We start from the raw sequence: 8,511 nt of genomic DNA, 5'->3' as shown, positions 1-8,511 counted from the left end.
CCTTCCTCCCTGGGAGCTGGCATCCTGCCCCAGAGTTGTTTGGAGACCTCCCAAATGCCTGAGACTTTCTTAACCCCCACCCTCCCATTCAGGGACCTGAAAGCAGACCAAGACTTGGGACATGGATTCAGGAAATTTAAGTCCATTATTGTTTTTTGTTTTTTGTTTTTTTTTCAGACACATTAAGGTGACCTCGTGGGCCGTAGTGAACCAGAGAAGCATTTGTAATATGGAAAAAGAGTGTGGTGACAAGAGCAGGGGCTCCATAGCCACAAAACTGGGGTTCAAATCCCCTTTTCAGGACTTACGAGCTGCGTATTCTAATTTGACTGTCCTGGTGTAAAGGATCTGACACCCACTAAAGTTAGCTCAAGAGATGAAGGATTCTTTTAAGGCTACCCTGGCACAGAAACTGAGAATGAAAGGAGGAAAGGGGCAGCTCACGTTGTTAAGTGTCTACTAGCACATGCTCTGTGCTTCATATGATCTAGATGGTTGGAGGGTGAATAAATAGGGGAGAGAAATAAGAAAGGAAGGAACAGAATTGGCTCTGGGGCAGCAATCCCTAAAGGTGAAGGGTGGCCATTTTAGTTTAGTATTAGTTTGAAAAGCCATATTCAATGCACAAGTCATAAAAATGAAGCCTCTGGACGTGTAGAGATCATGAGAGGAGAGACTATGCCCACCTAGGAAGCCATATTACAAATTCGGATTAGGGAGGCACATGAAATTTTTATGTTTGACAGAAGGAGCGAGGAGTTTAAAAGGTTAAAAAGCCCTGGCCCAACACCCTGGACCTCACATGTGCAGGGACCTTGAAAGACCATAGACTTAGAGCTAGACTGCAATTAAACTTCTCCCTACCTTATTAAAGATTCAGAACACCCAGTCACTGCATGTGAATATGTTGCCCGTTTGTCATGCAAGTTCTGATTATGTAAAACTGCACCATAGTAACATACCAAAGCCATATTCCCATCAGGCTTTTTAAAGGGGAAGACATTAGATATTGAGCATTTCATTAGCAGAATGTGTTTAATTGGACATTGTCAAGTATTTACTTAAAACAAAAGCTATTAAGCACTATATACAATGTACAATGCCAGCATTACTTGAGTATAAAAAATGGTCAGTAGAACCTGTTCTTATGCAATATGCATCACTGACAACTGGATGGAGCAGATAGCAAGCTAATCATCCAATCAGAATTTAGCATAGTCTGCTGATGGTGATGACCACCACATAATTGCTTGCTTAAGCTAAGCTATCCTTAATTACAGTGGGGCAATCCGGTCAGACATGCCTGAGTTCAAATCCTAGTTCACTATTCAATATCCATTTGATTTTTTAAATTGGATTTTTAGAAAATTGCTGATTCTTAACCTTTCTCTCAGTATCTTCATCTATAAAAGGGGAATAATAAAAATTATATATCTCATGAAGCTATGGTGAGGAGTAAATGAAACAATGTGTGAGTGATTACTATCCTCCTTTTGCCTCTCCAGAATCCACTCTCCTCCTACCATTCTCTTCTCCGTATGGCTTCCTATATAGACTGCACCAATGGGCTCTGTTGCCTTCCTGCTTCCACTTGTGTTGGGTCCATGGAAAGCATGCAAAACACTAGAGGGCAGGACAAGAGTAAGCTCAGGGTATTTGTCTCCCTGGCTTCCTACATTCTAGGAGGCAGTATGTTGGTTCTGTCCTTTTACTGAAACCCATAGCTCCTTTAAGGGGGCCCTCTTTATAGAGGGCTCTGCGAAGTTCTGATAATCACGCTCTCCCCTTGTCCCTTCATGCCTAAGAGAACTTCGCAGAGCCCTCTATAAAGAGGGCTACCCCTTGAAGTTTCCTTAAACCCTGCCCACACCTTTATAAATAGTCCTTTTATTAGACTACCTTTAAATTTCCTCTTTAGAACAAGCCATCTGTGTCCTGATTGGGCCTTGACTGATATAGTATATACAACAGTATGATGTCCACCTCAATAAATGTTAGCTCGCAGATGTCAACGAGGCATGCTAGAAGCACAGAGATCAATTGAAAAGTGAATTATGTCCTCTCCCATGAATTCAGAGATGTAGAAAACTTAATCAAGGATCAGGTGCCCCAAATATGGAGAAAAAGAAGTGTCTAACAGGAAAAGAGAAATACTTTGAAAAATAACAATTATCTATAAACTAATTGTTAAATTATATTATTCCCAGGCATACAGAACATTTAAAACTCGTTCAAACTTTTAAAAACAATTTAAATTGTCTTCATAGGATCTACCCACTATTTATTTTTTTCAACATTTAACAAACACTATTTGAAAGCTTGCTGTGTGCCAAGCACTGTTTTAGGTTCTGAGGACACATCAGGGAATAAAACAGGCAAAAGAAAAAAAAACCGGCCATTATGATGCTTAAAGATAATAAACAGCAAAGAAGAATGCAAAATGTGTAGTATGTTAAAAGATGTTAAGTGCTATAAAAATAAGGCAAGGAATGGGGATAGGGCATGTTGGGGGTATAACTATAAATAGAATAGCCAAATAAGTCGACATATATGTAAATATATAAAGACTCAATTGAGCTATTTAGCGAAAGAACACTCGAGGCAGAGTAAACAGCAAGTGCAAAGGCCCTGAGGCAGGAGCATGTCCGGCTTCTTCCAGGAATAACAAGAAGGCCAGTATGTCTAGAGATGTGAGAAAAAAGGAACAGTAGTGGGCAGAGAAGTGAGGCAGAAGGAAAGGGATGAAAGGCACCCAGTAGTGTGGGGTTTTTAGGATGCTGTAAACACTGGCTTTAACTCTAAGGAGATGGGAGACATTAGAGTTTTGAATAGGGAGTAATATAATCTAACCTCGTTTTAACAGGACCATGTGGCTGCTGTGCTGAGAATAAACTGTAAGAGGTCAAAGGCAGAAGCAAGAAAACCGCTTAGGTACTTGGTATCATAGTCAAGCAAGCGTAATTGAAGGCTGGGGCCAGGGTGACAAGCTGTGGAAGTGGTGAGAAGTAGTCAGATTCTGGATAGGTTTTCAAGAAATAAAATTTGGGATTGACTGGATGCAGAGTGTGAAAGAATGAGAGGATTTAGGATGACTCCAAAGTTACTGGCCTAAAGAACTTGAAAGTTCATTGCCGTAAGATCTGAAAGACCTTGGAAGAATAGGTTTGATAGTGGGAGGGACAGGGATGAGGAGATCAAGAATTCCATTCTCACACATTTGGTTTGACATGTCTATTAAATTTCCAAGTGGAGATGTTCAAGAGGCAGATGGATGTGCAAGTCTGGAATTTGGGACAGGGAACTAAACCAGAGATACAGGTTAAGAAGCTGTCAGAATATATATGATCTTTAAAGCCACTCGACGAGGTTCATTCATTCAGCTAAGGGCACAAATGCAGGCTGAAGAGAGGTCCTAGTTGTCTGATGAGGAAACATTGTATATTTATGGCCAGTCTCCCCTAGCTACTATGGAAACTCCAAGAAAGCAGGGCCTGAGTCTGTCCTATTCACCGCTATATCCCTACTTCCTGGGTCAATACCTGGCATAACAGAAGGTCCTCAATAAACATTTGTTAAATAGGGAAATTTAAAGTCACTGGAGAGAGAATGATTATTGACAAAGGAAAGAACTGGAGAGAGAATGATTATTGATAAAGGAAAGAACTGGAGAGAGAATGATTATTGATAAAGATTACTAATAAAGATTAAACTCAAATAAATGCACTTATCCATTTTTCTTATCATCATCATAGTATATACTACAAAATATTTACAAAAATAAAGAGAAGATACCAAATTCACCAAGAATTCTACCTCCCAAATACGATCATTGTTAATGCTTTCTGTATTTGTTTTCTGGCCTTCTGATATGTCATATATACATATTAACAACTCTGGAATCTTAATACTGCATAGACAGTTTTTTTTCACTCAATATATCATGATTATTTTATCACATCATTTAAATAGTCTTCAGCCTAAGTATTTTTTTAATTAGCAGACCTTTTCTTGGAGCATTTTTAGGTTCACAGCAAAATGAGAAGGTACAGATATTTTCATAAAACTCTCACTAATTTTGATAGCTGTAAAAGATTCCACTGAATAGAAAAACCACAATTTATTTAAATATTTCTGTTGTTAAATATTAAGTTGTTTACTTTTTACTAATATAAATAACATTCTAAACATAATTCTGAACCTCTGATTATTTCCTTAGGATAGATGTCTAGGAGCTGAATTACTTAGATAAGGGGTATGAACATTTCAAAGATAAATATTTGAAGAACATTTTAACATATATTGGTAAATTACTTTCTACAAAAGCTGTATCATTTATATTCACATTACAATGTATGAAAGCACCTATCTTGCTGCCATCTCACTGGCATTGAGTATTGTTGTTGTCAATTTTATAGACCAAAAAATGGTATCATGCTGTTTCAATTTGCATTATTTTGATTACAAGAAAGATTGAACATTTTTCAAATGTTTATTAGGCATTCGTGTTTTCTTCTGAGAATAATCTGTCCTTTGCCCGTTTTTTCTATTTTTGTGAACAAGTATTTTGAAGTTAGTTAAAAGCAAAACAATAGCACAATTAAAAATTATATTAAATAGCATTTTAAAAATGCATTTTCCAACTTTGCCTAGAGTCCCTTTATTTTTTAAAACCGATGTGTGAACAGCCACATCTAGGTCAGGCTAGCAATTACTGCCCTTCCAACAATCAGGGATCAGAATTATGTCCTAGGAATACAGACTTTCTTAAAATGCTAACCACCCATATGCTGTAATCCCCCATCCCCCCATGCGTCCACCTTCCTAACCCACAGCACTGGATTTCAAATACGTGGAAGACTCTCAGTACTATAAATAATACCACATTTCATTGATTCTAAAATGTACATTTCCCTCCACATTTTAACATTTCTGAGATTAGGAGGGAGTCTTACAAGAAATGTTGCCTTAAAATCAGTATTGTCACCACACACCAAAATTAACTCGAAATGTATTGAGGACCTGAATATAAGACCTGAAACAATAAAATGCATAGAAGAAAACATAGGAACTAAACTCAAGGACCTTGGACTTAAAGAGAATTTTATGAATTTGACCTCAAAGCCAAGGGAAGTAAAAGCAAAAATAAATGAATGAGACCACATCAAACTAAAAAGCTTCTGCTCAGCAAAAGAAACCGTCAACAAGGTAAAGAGACAACCATCAGAATGGGAAAATATATTTGCAAGCAACGTCTCTAATAAGGGTCTAATATCCAAAATACACAAAGAACTCATATGACTCAATAACAACAAAAAAACAAACGATCCAATCAAAAAATGGGCCTAGGATCTGAACAGACGCTTCTCCCCAGAGGACATACAAATGGTCAACAAACATATGAAAAGATACTCAACATGGCTAGCTATTAGAGAAATGCAAATCAAAACCACAATGAGATACCATCTCACACCTGTTAGAATGGCTATAATCAACAGGACAAGTAATAACAAATGCTGGAGAGGATGCGGAGAAAAAGGAACCCTCATACACTGCTGGTGGGACTGCAAATTGGTACAGCCACTATGGAAAACAGTATAGAGGTTCCTCAAAAACTAAGAATTGATTTACCATATGATCCAGCAATCCCTATACTGGGTATTTACCCCAAAGACTTGAAACCCCATATCCAAAAAGATATTTGCACACCGATGTTCATAGCAGCATTATTCACCGTGGCCAGGACATGCAAGCGACCGATGTATCCTATGACAGATGATTGGCTAAAGAAGCTGTGGTACATATATACAATGGAATATTACTCAGCCATTAGAAGAGATGAAATACTGCCATTTGCGACATAGGTGGACCTCGAGATAATCATGCTAAGAGAAATAAGCCAGATAGAAAAAGTTGAAAATCACACGATATCACTTATATGTGGGATATAAATCTAAAAGCAACAAATGAACAGGACAAACAAACACTCATGGACATCGACAATAGACTAGTGGTTACCAGTGGAAGGGGAGAGGTAATGGAGTAAAGGGGGTCATATATGTGGTGACAGAAAGAAATCTAATTATGAGAGGCAAACACACAGTGTAAATATATATATGCCTTACTGTTAAAGTGTGCAGCTGAAACTTATTGGATTTCATTAACCAAACTTATTGGATTTCATTAACCAATGTCACTATAAAAAAAATTAATTACTTTAAAAAATCAGTATTGGCAATTTTCTGACATTTTAACACCTCTAAAATGGAAGTTCATCTTATAATTAATGGCATCTTAGATTCATGAAATGCACAGATGCCATTAACAACAGAAAATAATCATCCTTACCTAGAGTTGAAAAATTCCACACCCTAAATCATTTTTTTCCTTAGGCAAATGAGCATAAAGAATTTATAATGAATATCAATAACAATCTTATATCTTATTCATATCCCATCTCCTTCCTCGAAGTACTTCAGGTGACTTTTAAAACAAAATTTGAAAGTTTAAAATAATAGTTGCAAGATATGGGGTAAGGGGGGAAATATGGATTTCAAAAAAAGGTCAGGGGTACAATGAGTACATAGGAATGCCTATCATGGTCCATCAACATTTCAAAGAGGTGAGCCACTAAATGGCTTTCAGCTCCCAGCAGTCAAAGCAAAGAAAAAGACAAAGTAAATATCGTCCTTAAGCAAAAACACCAAAATAGCTATTAAGGAGAAGCACAGCATTTCCTGATGTTGAATTTTACAGAAATTCCTCCCATGGTGCCTCCATAAGGGGAAGGTGGAGTGATTTTGTGGTGACACCATACACTCAACAATAGCTCCTCCCCCCATAAAGACAATCCCATTTTTTATGTTTATCTCAGTAGCACCCTCCATGCAAGGCAGAGCCCCAGAACCAAAAAGCAGTTCAGAAAAGCATTTCTACATGGGGCCAAACATGCAGTCTGAAAATGAAGTTCTCTCCCTCATGGATGGATCCAAGAGCAAGATTTAGAATAGCAAGACCAGGTTTTCTAATGTGGAATAGGCAAAACAATCCTTTAGAGAGCAACACTTAGATTTATTTTTCATGTTAAAAAAACAAACAAACAAAGAAGGAAGCATTACTACTATCTATTTCTAACATACGGATTTACACTGGTGCTCCATCTTTGTCAACAGAAAATATATAAGGTGTCTTCAAGGAAGAATGCAAGATGTAGTATAGAAAAGGAGGACATGGGTCCCTTGACATTTTCATGTACTTTCAGCTTACTGCAACATAATGCAGCTCACCTGGATCTGGATAAGTACATTCATGGATCACATTATCTAGTTCAACTAAACCAATACTCACAAGATCAGCAGGTGACTTAAAACATTTCCTGCAATGAAACGGGGAAGCAAAGATAACACAAGAAGAGGTAAACAACAGGAAAGTGGCAGAGCTGACCCTTCTACTCCCTGCAATGAGTGCCATGTTCACCACATGACCAGGTGGTATGAACAATGACCACCTAATCACGCTTGACAAGGAGACAGCTGAATCGAAAATTATCACAAAGACTATTTGAAATATCTGCTACCATTAGCACTGAACCTCACCTGGAGCATATCTTGTACCTTGAGATATTAGCTAATGATGGCATAAAGCTATTGTAATTACCAAGATACTTAAAAATGAAGCATCCAGAACATTAAACAAGCCTCTCACTTTTTCAGCAAGGTTTCAAGATATATGATACTAATTCCAGCAGTTTGCAAAATACTGTTACACGGAATGATAAAGGTTTAGAAGTCTTTTTCGAGTTTCCATAATTCAATAGAGGAAAACCAAAAGTCTCATACCATTGCAGAAACACTTGCTCTTCATGCCACAGTAAAACTGGCGGCTCTAATGTGTAGGAAAAAAATTGATAGCAAACTAAAATGCATTCCTTTGTCAGCAAATATATTTAGAAGACATATAGAAAATATTGCTGAAGATGAGAAGAAACAAGCATTAGAACAAATTATGCAGTGCAGGAGGTTTGCTATACGGTTAGATAGAAGTATGGATATTTCTAACATGTCTCAGCTTGAGGTATTTGCTATTTCAATAATGAAACCTTTTTTTTTTTCTGAGCCGCAAAAGATGTTCCAAAGAAGAAAGATTTTCCAAAGAAGACTGATCCTGCAAAATGGATGACTTCTTTAATAAAAACAGTGTTTCACAGAAACACTCTGTAAGTGCAACTACCAGAGGTGGTTGCTTTGCTCATGGACCTGGATCTCCCATGCAGTTCAGAAATACCTGTCTTCTTTTCATGACCCTTTCTCTATTGGCTCTCTAAATGTTGTTCCTCGGGGCTCCATCCTGGAAGACTGTGGGTACAGTAGATTAATTTAAGCAGATCTCATATAGAGGTAGGCAAATATAGGGAGGATTCTAATAAATAGCTTTAATTACAACTCTTCTATTTTTATTTCCTTTAAAACAACTGATCAGATGGCTTGAAGCCAGTTTTTTTCCTAATTTTCCCTA

The 8,511-nt window shown here is 37.4% G+C and overlaps 1 protein-coding gene across 1 annotated transcript in view; it reads right to left on the bottom strand.

The window, feature by feature from the left end:
* The window catches only part of PCYT1B (phosphate cytidylyltransferase 1, choline, beta), a 77,963-nt gene that overhangs the window by 59,117 nt on the left and 10,335 nt on the right, over positions 1–8,511 (bottom strand). The gene's annotated exons all lie outside the window — the stretch shown is intronic.

This window comes from Pteropus alecto, unplaced genomic scaffold (genome assembly GCF_000325575.1).
Source record: "Pteropus alecto unplaced genomic scaffold, ASM32557v1 scaffold659, whole genome shotgun sequence".
NCBI classification, from domain to species: Eukaryota; Metazoa; Chordata; class Mammalia; order Chiroptera; family Pteropodidae; genus Pteropus; species Pteropus alecto.
The sequence above is the reverse complement of the archived record's forward strand: the minus strand, read 5'-3'. Positions and strand labels throughout refer to the sequence as shown.